This window comes from Pteropus medius, unplaced genomic scaffold (assembly GCF_902729225.1).
Source record: "Pteropus medius unplaced genomic scaffold, Ma_sr-lr_union100, whole genome shotgun sequence".
Classification (NCBI taxonomy): Eukaryota; Metazoa; Chordata; class Mammalia; order Chiroptera; family Pteropodidae; genus Pteropus; species Pteropus medius.
The window spans coordinates 15,852,223-15,868,310 of NW_024349796.1; the positions used below are offsets into that span (position 1 = coordinate 15,852,223).

Below are 16,088 nucleotides of genomic sequence, written 5' to 3' on the forward strand. Positions count from 1 at the left end.
AGCATTTGCTTCGACTAGAAGAAAATTGAACCCAGATGCAAAGTGTGGGATCCAAGAATCAGTATGAGGACAGAAATGGGTAAATACTTTAATATGTCTAAATAAGTATTCATTGTAAAAAGTAAATATTAAAATGTAAAGTTGTATATTTAATATATCTACTAACTTAATAATGGGAAGAATTTGGAACACATGTTTTAAGGTGACAAATTGCTTAGGTTATTGTATTTTTCCCTTGAGGACGAGCGGGAAACGCAAAAGCTCTATCTGCAGCTGTTTTTAAAGAGCTCGTGTTGTTTAAGTTGCCTTTGTGAGCATCGTTTAAAGTTTTAGTTGTAGTGTGACTTTAATCTACACTAAAATCAGAAAGTAAAATTAGAATATACCGGTGATATCGGACGTTCCATTCCAAGTATACTGAATATTATTACTCTGAATCCTTGACTTATCAGATAGCAAAGACATTCCCAGGCTCTGAGCTGTTTGCTCAGGGCGGAGACCTGCTGTGTGTTGGAAGACTAGTGTTGGACAGTCTCCCACAAAAAGACAGGAGAGAGAATGAAGATCGAATTTGTGCTTAAACATATTTTTATTACCCTCGTCTGCTTCAGCGTCTGTGCTCAGCACATGTGCTGTGTACTCCATGTGCAGCTCAGATCCCTTCTCTGGAAAAGAAAAGTCATCTGCTTATTCCTTTCCCTGGTCAGGAAGGATGAAGCTAATAAGTGCTGGACAACAGCTGAAAAATATTCCCAGGTCCTTTATGTAAAGATTTAGATTATCTTTCGAAATCGCTTGAAACGTGGCAGGTATTTGATTACCTGCTGATGTGAGATGTTAAATCTGTTGTATTTTTCCAAAACTAAAAATTCATCTCGAAGATTGAAGTCTGACTTGTTCGTTAAATAGAAAATATATTTGCGTGAGTTTCCTAAAGCTCTGAGTTTAAGTAATCATGAGCCGTCAACCTCTCACCCCGGGATAAGTCGTTACTAAGCCATCTCTTCTGGACAGGACCAAAGATGCTACTTATGTACTAACATGTTTGTAGACTTTTTCCAATACCTTTTAGCACGGAACCACTCTCGATGATCAAAAGAGGCTGAAAGTTCGTTTCTGAAACCTTTTCTCTTAATGTACTTTATATTAAATTTAGAAAGGATAATTTATCTTTAGCTTATTCAGGGACTGGTGTTTTGCCTAATAAAGTGATTTCTAATCACTCGATTATATTGCCATATTTTACCTTTTTAAACTATATTTTAGTGTTACTAGAAAAACGTAAAATACACTCGTGCCACGAGTGATATCTGTTGGTAAATGCAAGTCAGATAGTTTATCTCGACTGATTTTATTGGCTTCTTAGATGACTATTTTATTATTAACATATATGAAAATAAAAAAGGAATTAAGAAACTGCCATACATCCTTTTATGAACACGTTGGTGCATGAAAATGCAAAAATAAGATGACTTATGACATATTAACTGTTCTGTTGGGTTAACATTATTTTTACAAGTAGTTACATAATTTAAGAGCTAGTTCTTCCCGTCGGTGTTAATACTAAATCAAGCTGGTCTGAGATACATGTTACCAACGCTCAGAATGGAAAATACCCGCCTGCAGTAGAAGCCTATGTCATAGTAAATATGTTTATACAGCTGTGTGCTAACGTTGGTTATTACGGAGCACATTACGGAATCACGTAATGAGACTCCTTTTCAAACAGCCATTAACTTGGGCATAGAAATGGCTAATTGAAGAATAACTTCATTTTTCAAACTCAGACTGTATAAACAATATATAGGATCGCTGTAGCTATCCACAGACTCTGAATGCGTAAATTTGATCGTGAGTATATGTTGGCTAATTTCTGAGGAAATAGAGACTTACTCTTGTGAGATTATTTCGATTATTTCTTATTTGTAACTTATGCTTTCGTTGCATATAATGCTTGCCCTTAGTACCAGACTGAGTTTCCATTAAGCTTTATTGCACTTACATGGGCACTTCTGTTATGCTTTAATAAAATTATAAAATTACTTAATTGGGTCTGTGTGAAAGCTTCCTTTATCATTAATACTTCCATTTATTCCATGGAGTTATTAGTTCTGGATAACTTGTATGACTTCATTCAGATTTGTGCTAGAAGATGAATAAACACTATTTAAAAATTAAGCGTGAGTCAAAGCAAATTTTAAATGTACTCATAGGATTTTGAGGATTGAAAAAGTATTTCATTCCAAAGAATGAATAAAATGTTCTCGTAAAACATGTACTGCTATGGTGTTATCTGTAAGGATATTTTATCTGAAAAATTTAACGAGCAGCGAGCAGTTTCATCCTTTTGTCTAATTCTGAGCACCCTTTGTGTGCTCTGTTCAACTCCAGAAGTACCAAGATGGAAGGATTATTTCCTGCCTTCAAACATTGTAGTTTCCTTCTATCTGAAGAGAATACCAAGCATCAACTTGGAATTGCCAGCAATTACTTTTTTTTTAAGCCTGCTACATGAGGGGAAGTTATCGCAAACCTGTTTAACATATACATGGTGGCCTCTTCATTATACCCTTGTTTAACACTTTTTAGAACCCTCTAGAATGTGTACTAAGTTATCAGCAGACCAGGAAAGAAAATATTACTGTACATCCATTTCTACTCCTGGAAAACCCAGTTCCAAGCATTTTGGGGGTCAGTAGTTTTCGCTTGTTCAATTTAATTTCTGAGTTGGATGTAGAGTCGCGCGGTGTTGGGAGTCGATTCGAGGTTAATTGAAGAAGGCTTTGACCTTAGTCTTTTTCGTAGCACTAAACACAGTGACTAACATTTTACAGGTGCTTCATAAATATTCATCGAATTAATGAATGAATAAATAAGGATCGATAAAATAGTATTGGCGGATAAGGAGAGCCTTTTAGCAGAGGGAGGACTGAAGTGGCAAGAATTGTGCAAAGGTTTGCTAGGTTGGACAAGAGAGGAGGAAGTCAGGATGAACTAGGAATCTAAGAGAGAGGCTCACGCGTTAAGCCGCGTAGTTTAAGCTTAAGACATTCAGCACAAGCGCCCTGAATGTCTGCTCTGAAAAGATTCGTTTGATTAACTCCGCAGGATACAGTAAAAGGGGAAAGAAGCTGGAGCAGTGGTTCTCAAAGAATTGTTCCCCAAACTCACATCTTCTGCATGATCTGGGAGCTTGTTAGAAACGTATGGACCAGGGCTGTACCCCAGAACTACTGAGTAAGAATCTCCTGGTGAGGAATGGGGAAGGGAGAGACCCAGACACTTGTGTTTTCGTGGACCCTCCAGGGGATTCTGATTATCGGCAGGCTCCTCAGGTAATAGCCGGAAGATGAGGGATTCTGTAGACGAGTGAGGTCATTTCCAGATGTAAATGAATGATTTAAAGATTCGATGATTTTAATACAGCCATGCAGAAATCATCAGAGTATGGAGTTTTAAAAGAAACAGAGATGTTTGTACTCTGGTGGAGCAACCTCAGGCTCTCACTGGTGCAGGTGAAAGGACCCTTATCAGTTTATCCATAAGTAATTGGACACTTACTGTTCATAAAGTTCAATTTCAGTGCATTATGTTATATTGTGGGAACAAAGCTAGCTCAAATCAGAATGATGCATTCCCATTTGATGTGTTTATTTTCTAAGAAGATAAAATAAATCAAAGCAGTTGTGTGATGGACACAGAATTAATTCAAAGGCACTTAGATATTCTTAAGCATTATTTAGTTTGAAATCAATAACCTAGTGATTTTACTTTCTCCCTACCAAGATTATTTCATTGTAAAATAAATGGGAGACTTTTCCAAAATCAAAGACCAGTTGTTTCTTCTGGTCAGTGCCGAAGACCCCTAAAGAATTTTTATTCTTTAACCTCTCTTTCTTCCTTTTTTTTTTTTTTTTTGGTGAGAATTTTTAGGGATTATTACTTTTCTCTTTGTGATGTTAATACACCATACTTTGTAAACATATTTTGGAGGCTTCATGAGGTGGTTGGGTTTTTACACTATTCTTTCTTGTAGTATACACCTCCTACGAAAAAACTCCTTGGGATGGGGACCTCTGAGAATGATGGCAGCTAAATGGATTTGCTTTCATTCATGTTCATTTCGGTCTCTGATTCAAGGTAAACTTAGAATTATGTCGCCAAAAATACATTGCATCTGAAGAACAAAGGAAGTCAGGAAGAGACGGTCGGACGCTGTCCTTAGCATTTTATACTTGTTAGCTCACTTGTTTTCTTAAAATTGTGAGAGTTTCAAGCCCATTGTGGATTATACAGGAAACTCACATTCATGGGGCTGACAGTGACATAATGGCTATTTTTAATCAAAGCAAATAAAACATGTGTGACTCTGATTGTTTATGAATGTGTTCATACTCTCCCGTGATTAAAAATTCTGTTGACGTGTCCTCATTTTTGCACATTTATATGCACTTAACCTGTGAAAGTTATTTACAAAAACCTCTCTGCATTAGGCACGTGCTGGACACGCGGGTGCAGGCAAAAGATACAGGAGCTTTCTGGTCAGCGTGGCCCCACAGGTCTTGTTTCAACACCTTCTTCCACACTGGCAATGACAGTATGTAAATGAGAAAACTAAAATGACATAGCCAGCTTTAAGATTAAGACAAACACCTCAAAGACCACAAAGTGATTAGGAATAGAAAGTTCTAAGTGGAGGACTGGAACTGTGGGCCTGCCAAGCTCCCGGCCGGAAGCAGAAAGCTGCTCAGCTACTCCGCAGCTGCATCACGGGAGATGGGAAAAGGAGCCAGTCTCACTGCTGGAAGGAAAGTGTGGGAGCCAGATGAACCCCTTCCCCAGCCTGATTTCCATCACTGTTACTGGAAGCTAAAAGGTTGCCAGCTCTGCCAACTTTTGGAGGCCATAGTGTTATTAGAAGCTGTGAACCAAGGAGAGAAAGTAGAATTAAAATACGGTCTAGCGATCAGAAACCAAGTCAGATTGTCCGCTGTCTCTGTAACTCTAATATCATCGTAGTGCTGAAGTTTTAAAATGTGAATATCTGCACGACTACAGAGCTAACAGGTATACAGAATCGTCCTTGGAGAGGGAGCAGGTGCAGACAACCACAGAAAATTGGAAGGAGAGAGGAAGAAAGAAAAACTGGGTCAAAGGAAAACAAAAAATGCCCCTCGTTAAAAAGGAGCCTGCAAACCTAATCGCCAAAGCACATGTTAAAGAAGACAGAAAAAAAAAATGGAACATGAATTCACTACTGTACAACTCTTTGACAAAGATTATAAAACAGCTTCGAGATGCTCAACGAACAGAGGTGATAATATCCCAAATTTTCCAGAATGGATGAAAGTCATCAGATCAAAAGTGCACTAAACCGTACTAAACCGTGAGTAAAGGTAAATCCGTACCTAGAAACATTGCAGTAGAGAAAAAATATTAAACCCAAAGAAAAAATATTAAAAGGACCAGGGGAAAATGACTTTACTCGAAGGACTGACGCGAGATCTCTAATGGACTTCTCATTGGCAACTCAGAGGCCAGAAGACAGCGAAGTAATAACCTCGAAGTGCTGAGAATAAAAATAATAGTGCATAGAATTTTATACCCTGCTAAACTGTTATGCTAGAGTGAGCAAAATTAAGAAAAATTCAAATATATAAAATAAGAGCGTTTACCATTCACATAACCTCCCCAGAAAAAACACTAAAAAATGCACTCAAGAAGAATAAAAGTTTTTCCCAAGGGAAGGTGTGGGAGAAATTAGAAAATAATACTGAAACGGATATGGGTTCTGTTAGATATAGGGGTCATTTCTTGTCTTGAGAATGAGTGAACACAATATGTGAATAGCGTGCATTACTCCAACTGCCAAAACAAACCCTTAAGAATGAAAATATCCAATACATGGTGTAGAAACCAGTTGTTTGGTAGTCAAAGGAGAGAATGAGCTCTGTGAGCCAGGGTGGTCTAAAAGAGAAAGGGAAATTTAGCTCTATCTTGAAGAAGTAGGTGGGATTCAGCTTTGCCAATCTCATAAGAGATCGAGGAGTAGAAAGGGGCAGTGTCCACAAATTGCACGTTGGTAATGAAGTTCAAGACTCATCTGAGGGTAGTTTGTCCGACTCGCGGATTCGTGTGAGAGAGCGATTGGGGAGGTTCTTTTGAACCTTTTGGAACCCCTATGGTAGGCGAGGGGTACGTGTGTATTAAGAGGAATGAGGTGACATCCTTTTCTAGCTGACTTCTTGTGAGCCAACTCTAGTAATTTGTCTTCTATAAATCAACAATATATATTTCTTTAAGATTTAAGAGTACTTGATTTACGGCTGGCTTTTTTTTGGGTAAAAGTTTATGTTCTCAAGTTGTGTTATCTTTTTTCCCTGATGATTCGTTTAGAGAATTTGAAAGGCTCCATCTCCTGTGTTATTTTAACTTACGACGAAACCTATTTTTCACTTTGTCCCTTAGTTGATCTCGGACTGAATAAAGGCCTGATCGGTATTAGTGTAAAGGTAAAGGTGTCGTGGTATCAGAGCATCTTCTCCAAACCAAGCCTGTTGCGTTTCCACTTTGAATGATCTGCAGGACAAAGATATCTTTTGCAACAAAGGGACTAGGAGAACTTGGATTGACTTTGCTTCTAAGACTGTGTAGAGCAAGGGTTAAGGAGTCTGAAAAGGAGAAATGCCAGTATCTGGTGCCTTTTATCTCTCTTACAGATGGAAGAGATTGTTTCAGTGAGAGAGTGAGGCGGTGCATGCCAGCTCCGAAGAGGAGCAAGGGGTGGCAGTCGTAGCGCTCATGGGATCCTCGTCCAGAAGCTGGCTTTTGTTTCTGGGATTCCCAGCAGTCTCTGTTTTTCCTGGTCTCTTACTAATGTGCTTTAAGCAACTTCCTGTGTGTCCAGAATTATAATGGATGTCATGAGGTTACAAGAAAAAACTAAGTTGGAATCTCCAGGACTGCGGTGTCCAAGAGTGCTTTATCATACTTGCGCAATCACTGTAGATGCACGCCCTGTTGCAATTTTCTCAATTTGTGTTTTTTTTTCTTCCAATAAATTGTTTTAAAAGCCAAGATCCCTACTCTGTGTTCGATGACAACATAGAAAACCTAAATTTTCTTCTGCCTTCCCCATTCTCGGTGTCATAATTTGTCCTCTCCCGTTTCCTGTTTCCTCGGACGGCCTTAGTTTATGTCTTGCTTCTTTTCTTCTCCATTATTTGATGCGTGTGTCTTAAATTTATCATATTGACGCTACGGCTGTTTTCCATTTCTCGTATTCCTTTTATCATCTGCTACTTCCTTTCCTCATTCTCTCTCTTTTTTTTTTTTTTTTAATCCCTGTTTGTCTTACTTTCCTCATATGTCAAAATATTTTTTCACAAGGGTTTTCTTTGATCACGGGGGATTGATTCACCTATTAATCACATTGTTCCTTTTAACTTCAATATATTCTCAGGGCTTCTTAGTAGAAAAATAAAAGCCGAAACACACTATATTCATAACCTTCAGTAAACTTTTGTTGAACTTATTTGCTTATTTTAGGCTTCACTGAAGAATGTGAGCTAGAAAAGTAGCAGAGTGATAGGCAAGTGCTTTCATGTCAGAGCATTGACAGGCGAGGTAGTTGAAGTAGGGGTGGCACTTAGGCGCCACATGCAGCGAAGTGACCTTGACATACGGGACAATTTGCAAGGCTCTCAACCTGCATGGCTATATTTTTATAGCAGGAATGTTAAAAAACAAAAAACAAAAAAACAAAACTACTTAAAAAAACTTTTAACTGTACTTGAAAATTTTGGAATAAGGTAAAAAATAGTGATTGGAAACTTGGTATGTTAAAAAGATTTATTCTGATGTTGTAAAAAGTATCACCCCCACCCTCTCTCTGTGGTTCTTGGTAGCCGCTTGTAGTCATTCTCTTAAAATGTTTACCAGTGGAATGGTTAGAAATGAAACGTAAAGTTAAGACGGAGCCATTTTATACAATATTAAAGAATTAAGCAAATAAATGAATGGATTGTTTATTTTTCATGGATATAATAATTAGCTTTTCTATATCAAAATATTAGCTCGTTATGCATCAACGTAGAGTGGAAGACCCATATTATCCAAAATATGAACTTCCGAGTTACCTTATTTGAAAAAGAACTTGGTTCATGAAACATTAAATGACTGCAACTTTATTCTTTTATTAGCTTAGCAATAAGAAGTCACCCTTATCGATTCCCTGTTTCCCTCAGCTTTGACCATTTAACCTTCTCTCTTAAGGAAAAAATGACAAGATATTAGCATTAAACGGTAAAAGAGTAGATGAAAAATAACATCAGACCCTATCATTAGCATTCGTCTATGGGATAATTTTTATAAAATTAGAGATTTAAACACCCCTCGTTTCTGTATAATCGGTACACTCCAGAGCCAAGTGGAGATAACTTGTTTTATTCCCATATTTGTACTCAAAAGTGGGAGTAGTTCATTTTTTAAAACACATTCTATACAAAAAAAAAAAAAGTTAAGGTCTGGTGTATAAATAACACCATTATGTGTTTCTCGTCCGCAAGCCAGTGTGGGCTTCTCTGATGCCGGGTGATCTGAAGGAAATCATTGAACTCTTCGGCTGCTAGAAAATTCCTTGCTTGTCTATTTGAAGTTAGTCTTGATCAAAGGGACCAGGATTTAAGTTTTTAAAAGGAACTTTTTAAAAATAAAAACTCTTTTAGGGAGACTCGTGTAGCTCTGCAGTTGAGCGTTTCAGGTGGAGTGCCAGATCCAGAAATAGATGTGTATTCCTATAAGAAATTAGTTTCTTTTTAAAATCTGTTACACGAATGGGATATTAGTTTTATGCGTTGCCGTTGGGATCAGAAGGCAGTGTTTTCTTGTGGCCTGGTGAGGCCTGTAACATTATTATTAATTTGGGTTCAAGGATCTTCTTGAATCGCCCAAGGGACTTTGCCCTCGGAGCCGTGGTGGCGCGGACACCAGGAGCTTGCCTCGTTTTTCGGTCTCACCTCTCCACCTTTTTTTCATTCGCCCTCTCGAAAAGGATACAGAACTGTTTATCCCCGTGAGAATAGGGCGGTCAGTGCCGCTCCCGTTTCGGTAGCTGTGCTGAGACATCTTGTCGAGTTTAGCCTTTGACAGCGTCGAATTATGTAAGGAAGTTAAGATCGCAGTAGCAAAGACTGAGCGTCTTTCCTCTGCTCCTGGCTTCGTACAATCCAAGGTCAACTAAGTGGTTGTCCCGGACATGGTCTGTGGCTTCTAGTTGTCAGTGTCGACAGTGACCATCGTCGCAAACATAATCAGAGACTAGGAAAAGCAGATGTTTCCAAAAGCCGTGCTGCTTTGATCTACAGAAAAGGGACATTTTAGCTTTATGCAAGATTAGGAATTCGTTTAGAGATCTGTGACAGTGCTGCTCGTTTCTACAGAGGGGATCTGAGCTTGATCCTTGAAGCTGGATTCGACTCCTTGCGAAGCCAGCAGGGCGTGGATGCACATTACTAAGGCATTTCACTCGGCGGAGGAAGGAATGAACACCGCATTGCCTCGTATCCCGTAGGGATGGCTAGGGGGAGGCATGATGGTTCTTCGCTGTTACTGCGGGCCGCGCGGACTGTGTGCTGCGTAACGGGGTGTGACTTGAGGATATTGAGTAGAGTACATACTTAGCAATTCTTGATCGTCGACTGATACATCCAGGAAAGCAAAGACTGTCGAATGACTAAACAAAGCAGATACTTTAACTTAGGAACAGAAGAAAGAACTTACTAGTTTCATTTCTCTGGCTGCTCAACTTATTTTTCCATCCTTTCTCCTGTATAGAAGGCACTTGCAGTGACGGACGGACCTTTGCAAAGTCCGGATACCGGGTCTTACTATAGCATTGTGTTACGTCTCTCTTTTAAGGCAAAGGTGGTCCTGCTGATATCTTATTGTTAACATACCGTGGGACTCTGATACAGACACCTGCTTCATAAGTAACCGTGCGAGCGTATTTCGTTCTTGCTCTGCAATCACAGTGTGCGCATCGGCTTTGGAGTTCCTTTGCCAAAGCAGCACACGAACCGGTGCTTGCTACGTATCAGCCATGGCCATATCCGTGATGCGGTTTCGTTATAAAGGAAGAGAAATGCTTGCGTTCACTTTCACCGTTTCCCCCAACATTTTCATCAAAGGTTTTGCGATCTTAAGTCATTGGAGCGCCTGGAACAGGTGAGCCGGGAGAGAGGTGGAGTTTTCTTCTCTAACGACGTTGAAGGTTACGGGTGCCGGGGTGACGGTGGCACGTTTTCTCCAGCCCCGGGCGCAGCGTCCTGCATGTCTCGGGGATGCCGGCATCTAGTAGCGCACGTCACGACACGCACGTGGTGGACTTGGTACGGGCCTCGGGACAGCTGGCCGGTCATGCCCGCACTTCCCAGCGCTGGAATTGAAGCATCTCCCAGTCCGTCCCCTCGAGGTCCCTTCTGTCTGACAGCCCAGAAAGGTGACATTCAGGATGATGGTGACGAGCCAGAACTTGCCTAGACCTTCGGCGTGGGGTTCGCGGTGAATGTGCCAAGATGCCTCTTCTCGGGGCGCCTAGTCTTGGAGCACACCGGTCATCGGGATGGTTTCTGTGTGGCCTTTGCTGAGCTTCATGACTGCTGTCTCTAAAGATGTTAAGGTAACCTTTGACCTTCTGTGACGTAATCCGGGCTTCTGATGTACTCCATTTAGAAATGGGTCCTTTCAGCCAGGCCTCTGTTTTGAGTCTGACAACACTGCTTTGTTGGGATATTTATTTTAAAAGATTTTTGAGAGGCCTAATATATATCTCGCATTCTTAGATTCTGATATAAATATCCTTACTCCTTTTCCATTTGTTATTACGTTATTTCTTATCTCGTAACAGCCATCTCACAGAATTTTATTTCATATAAACAACTTTCTGAAGCCAGATATAGCATGAGTTCATAATTTTGAACTGCTCGAACCTCTGAATAACTAATGTGTGTTTTCCACGTATAAAGCAACTCCTGCCACATTTGTGACATGCCTAACTCTAATAATGTCTCTGTCTTAGAGTTTGAGTAATCTAAGGTTTTTTCCTTGCCAAAAGTAATATTACCACATATTACAAAAAGTGTAAATCAATAAAATGGAATTAGGATGTTCATTTACCTTCTTTTATACACCTTCGTTTTATATCAGAGGATCGATGTGTCACGGTGCTACTTAATCTAAGCCTTTAGCAGTGACGACAGGTGTTGGTACGCAAGTGACACATATATTTTCCTGTAAAGCCTGAGTTTTGGAGAATTAACTGGCAGGTATTTTTATTTCATGACGTGAGGAAAGTAAGGGTAACTTTCTCCATAAACATTAGAAGTCTGACTTACGGACAATTTCAGATTATTGGTCATCATCCCTCAACAGATGCAAACCACATTCATTTAAGGTTTGGTAACAATGCACTGAAACTTAAAATAATGTTCTAATTAGTTTAGAGTTAAGACATGAAGGTCTTCATTCGAGGAGTGTAGCTCATGCCGGAGAATCTGTTGTGAAAGTGAAGCATCTTATTTGGAAATCCTGTATTGCAAACCAGATAGCATCCTGGGAACTCTCCAGAGCCTATCAGCCTCTACGCTTTGCTTTGAAATCATAATGCTTTGCAGCGTTACAGTCTCAGGTGATCTGCAGTCTAGTTATTTTGTTAGGGCTGAAATGACCCAGCCTGTTTTTGATAGAAAACTAGCAGATCTGAGCCTCCTCTCCTCTTAAAACATAGCACATTCTTATTCTTTATGCCTCGTGTGGGAGAGAGACTCTTGGGCAGCGTGCTGTGTATGCTGCTCACGTACAGACAAAAGTTTGCCCGAATTCCAACGTGAAATCTATAATAAACTAGGCCTCATGAGTTATTTTCACATTTAAAACATCTTTTTAATAGTTATTTTTTGGTTGGGTTAAAGCGGGCTCAAATTTTTGTCTGTTTTTTTATATTGCCTAGTAAGATTTTTTTTTTTTTTCCTTCACAGGAAAAATGACTACCTGTTCTCTGAAAGTTACTAACCTCTGTGCTTTTTTGAGGATCAACTTCTGATCGTCATTAAAATTTTTGGTAGTATATAGATTAACAAGTAAATTTAATTCTTGATGACCGGATGCTTTGTGAATTACAGTCGACTCTGGAATAATAGGGGTTTTAACTGTATGTGTCTACTTAGACACAGGTTTTTGTCAATAAGTACATAGAGTCCTGTTAATATATTTTCTCTTCCTTACGATTTTCTTACTAACATTTCAGTAGCTTCCTTTATTGAAGGAATACAGTGTATAATCCATATAACATAGAGTATTAGTCGACTCTTTACGTCAGTAAGGCTTCTGGTCAACAGTAGTTTATTCGTAGTTAACTTTTTTGCGGAGTCAGAAGTTATATGTGGATTTCCCACTGCGTGGGGTCCATACCCTGAACCCCCGTGTTGTTCGAGGCTCAGCTGTAGTGATAGTTTTTAATCAAATCGAACAAATGGTGTAATAAATAAAAAGTAACATCTCCCAGATTTACTTATTTCCAAAACACTGTCACATAAATCATATTTGCTACTATAAAACCAATTGGCAATTAAACAGAAAGCCTGTTAAATCTAAAGCCTCACTGTGGGGAAAACTCTTATTTATTGTCATCGTTTGAAGATATTTCTGCTAATGCCAAGGATAATTCTCCCTTAGAAATAAAACAAAAATTATAAAATCTGCCTAAGAATGAATTTGCGTTTTAGCTTTCAGAGTGATCTCTACTGGTTTGGAGGAAAAGCGTGACAAGCTGACAGCCCTTATTATTCAGAGGCAATTTATCACTCAGAATTTAAAAGCAGGGAATACTGCAACATATTGCAGTAGTACTGAAAATATATCGAATATATTTTGGTTTCTTTCCCACGCCCTGGTAGAAGGGGTCCTTGAGACCCATATAAATCATAAGGAAAACAAGATTTTGTATACCGTATCTTATTTTACAGACTGCATCCCAAACCTGCATTTATTCTGTTTAATAAGGGACATACATAATAGTAACAAATTATAAACCGTCATTTTTTCAATTAATATTTGTCAAGGACCCGATAGGTACTAGGTCTTCCTGAGGGGTGTAAAAATGATAATGTAATAATCGAGCTTGTGCAGTAAAGCATCGAGTAAGAGGGTAAAAGAGATATCCAGATGACCATGATCCAAAATTAGCACTTGCTGAGTGGCATAAGAGAGATCTCAGGGTCCTGTTACTTAGAGAAGGATGAGAGGATTTCTGGCTTAGGTAATCAGAGAAAGCTTCATGGAAGACAGATTATTTGTCACACGTCGTAAAAGAACAGGCTCACCGGAAATGTGCACAGAGGCCACTGCAGCTTGAAGGAACAGCGTAAGCACTGAGGGGTGTGCACAGCTCGTGAGGAGTAAAGCAGATTCTGTTTGGCAAGGGCTCGGAGTAGGAGGGAGACGGGTTCAGATGTTGGGGGGTCTCGCATGCCAGCGAAGGTGTTTAAACTGTGTGGCAGGCAAGGAGGAGCCGTTAGTGTTTTCTGGTCAGATCTGTCGAGTGTGACGATGAATCTGGAAGCCCTCTGTTGCTTGGATTGGAAATGTGGGATGCCGTCAGTTAGGTCTCACGATTAGGCCATTGCGGTGGAAGGAATACGTAGAAAGTGGGAAGACGAATGCAAAGAAAGGTTGGTGGATGGGACAGTCCTAAGTTCTTGGGAACAAACGGACACGGGCACGTGGCGGCGTAAAAGTTAAAGGTGACGCTCGGGTCGCGATGCGGCGTAGGCCAGGTCTGCAGCAAGGAAATATTTCAGTGGAAATTTGGGGCGTAAGTGACTGAGAAGCTACCTAGAAATAGAATCAAGAAATCGTTTGAGAATAATAAGATAATTTATATCGCAGACTGTCGCGTTTGAGCCGCTGGCAGGACACGTGTTCAATGGTCCTCAGCGAGCGGAGGCTGTCGAAATGGAGCTCAGGCGTCGGCATGTGACGACATGGGCGCGGAGGGCGACAGCCTGAGATGTGACTGCCAGAGGTTTAGATGAAGAATTCACAGGATCCGCCGACGAGAAACGGAATGGAGGGCAAAGAGGCAGAGAATTCCAGAACAGTCCAAACCGAGCGAGGAGGGAAGGATATGGCCGGCGGGGCTGGGAGGGGAGAAATGGAAGGACAGCGAGTGCCGGGGAAGGGGCCGTTTCATGGGATGCTGGGCGGGACCGTGAGAAGTTAGGGACGAGGGGACACGAGCCTTGGGCATTGTCCGGCAACGAAAGGGAAGAGAAAGACAGACCAGCGGCCTGAGCGCTGACGGCCAAGAGGAGGAAGGGCTCCTTTTTCAGGCCGGGGGAAAAGCGAACATTTCTGTCCGTAAATAAAGAAGACGCTGCCAAAGACGGCAAGAAGAGAGGGACTTGGGGACGGAGAGGGTGGCAGAGCAAGACCCGGATCTGGAGCAGCGCTGCCCACGAAGCTGGCTGTGGCCCCGGAGCCGCCGTGTCTGCTCCGCACAGCTGCGCAGCCCAGAGGCGCGCGGAGCCGTCGAGCACCCGAAGCGCCACTTTCATTCCATTCGGTTCCTTCCCATCCCGTTTCATAACTAACTCGAACGTGTGACCAGGGCGAAGGGGTCCATCTGCCTGCGTGCGTCTAAGCCCGATGAGATACACGCAGGTCTTGCAGCCAAGAGCGTTGTGAGCCCAGAGACGCAGGTGAGCTGTCACCCAGAGACCTGGCCCCCCGGGTGTCTCAAGGGGATAGATCATATAGGGGAAAAATCCTTAGACACGAAACTAGGAGAGTTAGGCTTGTGGGTGCCACTTATTCGATGGGGCTGGGCTAATCGATCATCAGATCTGGTTCTGGAAGCAGCCATGGTGTCATCCCTCTGGTCCTCCGTCTGGTCCTGCGGTCTGTGGGCCTCTCGCACCTTGATGGGCCTGGGGCTGAAACACACCGAAAGCCAAGATGTTGTCCTTATGGTAACGGAAACTTATCGTCCTCATGCTCATAGTCCGGAGGCTTTATTAAAAGATTCGACCCTGGCGGGAACCTCACGTCCCGAGGCTTCGTGAGCAGGGGAGCGGGCACACAGGGGGAAGCGTTAGGGTGAAAAGGCGAGTGAGCCGCAGTGACGTTGTGCTGGGCGAAGGCTGTCAGAACCGGAGGAGAAGCATCTTGAAGAGATGAAGTCTGCCGCGGTTACAGACGGAAACAGCCCCACGCAGCTAGCGGCCGCCTCACTGGGGAGCGCAGCCCCAGAGCGTTAAGTACTCAATGTAGGAGAGAGGGTTGGACGTTGTAAGAGATGACGGATGACTCACAGGGGACGTTCAAGGGAGAGATGATACTATTTGAAGGAACTCACGGCCCAGTGCTTTTGTTATTTAGCATGACAGGCGGCATCGTTTGTGGAGAGGGCGAAGGCGGGCGGCTTGGGGACGGCTCTGCCCAGTCCCCGTGGGGACGTCGTTGAAGGATCTACACAGGAGGCGAGCCTCGGCTGCATCGGGAACCCTTTGGTTCAGGCCTCCACTCCCCCGGCGGGGGACTTTTTTCGGTAGCACCCCCAGACCTGGGAAGAAACAGACGTCGACGGAAGACTGGAAGAGTCAGCAAACGCGGAGCGCGAGGCCTGTGTGTCGTAAGGACAGAGCGTGTGAGAACATGACGTGGGAGGGGGGAGGCCACGCTCTGGGGAACGGCGCGGTCCTCAGACGGACCGTGGAGATGAGCGAGGGTCACAGGGTTTCCATTTGTAAGAAGTATAGATTTCGGAGGTAGTGTTTTCAACAGGGAATGGGATTAAAGAAAGAAGCTGTTAGGTTCAGAAATGTAAATATCCAGGTGAGAGAAGTTGACATTTCTAAACGGGTGCAGAGGGTGTCAGCATCCCGCCACCACGTCGTTTATGCCCCAGTTTGCTCACGATGTGCTCTCTGCCCCAGACTCGCCAGTTCCACTCCGAATGTATCGTCTTTTCTTAACCCAAATTTGAATAGTAAAACTGGGGTTTATTGTATCTACTGCAATGATATCTAGAT

General features: G+C 42.0%; 1 protein-coding gene across 3 annotated transcripts in view; it reads left to right on the forward strand.

Annotated features, from left to right (window-relative positions):
- DISP1 (dispatched RND transporter family member 1) overlaps positions 1-16,088 on the forward strand; it is a 133,899-nt gene that overhangs the window by 60,158 nt on the left and 57,653 nt on the right. Inside the window, exon 1 of one of the 3 annotated variants that reach the window (XM_039883453.1) lies at positions 14,671-14,674. The exons of the other annotated variants lie outside the window; for them this stretch is intronic. The gene's annotated coding sequence lies outside the window, so the exon portion shown is untranslated. Of the gene's footprint in view, positions 1-14,670; positions 14,675-16,088 lie in introns of those variants that run through there. 3 annotated transcript variants of the gene reach the window in all.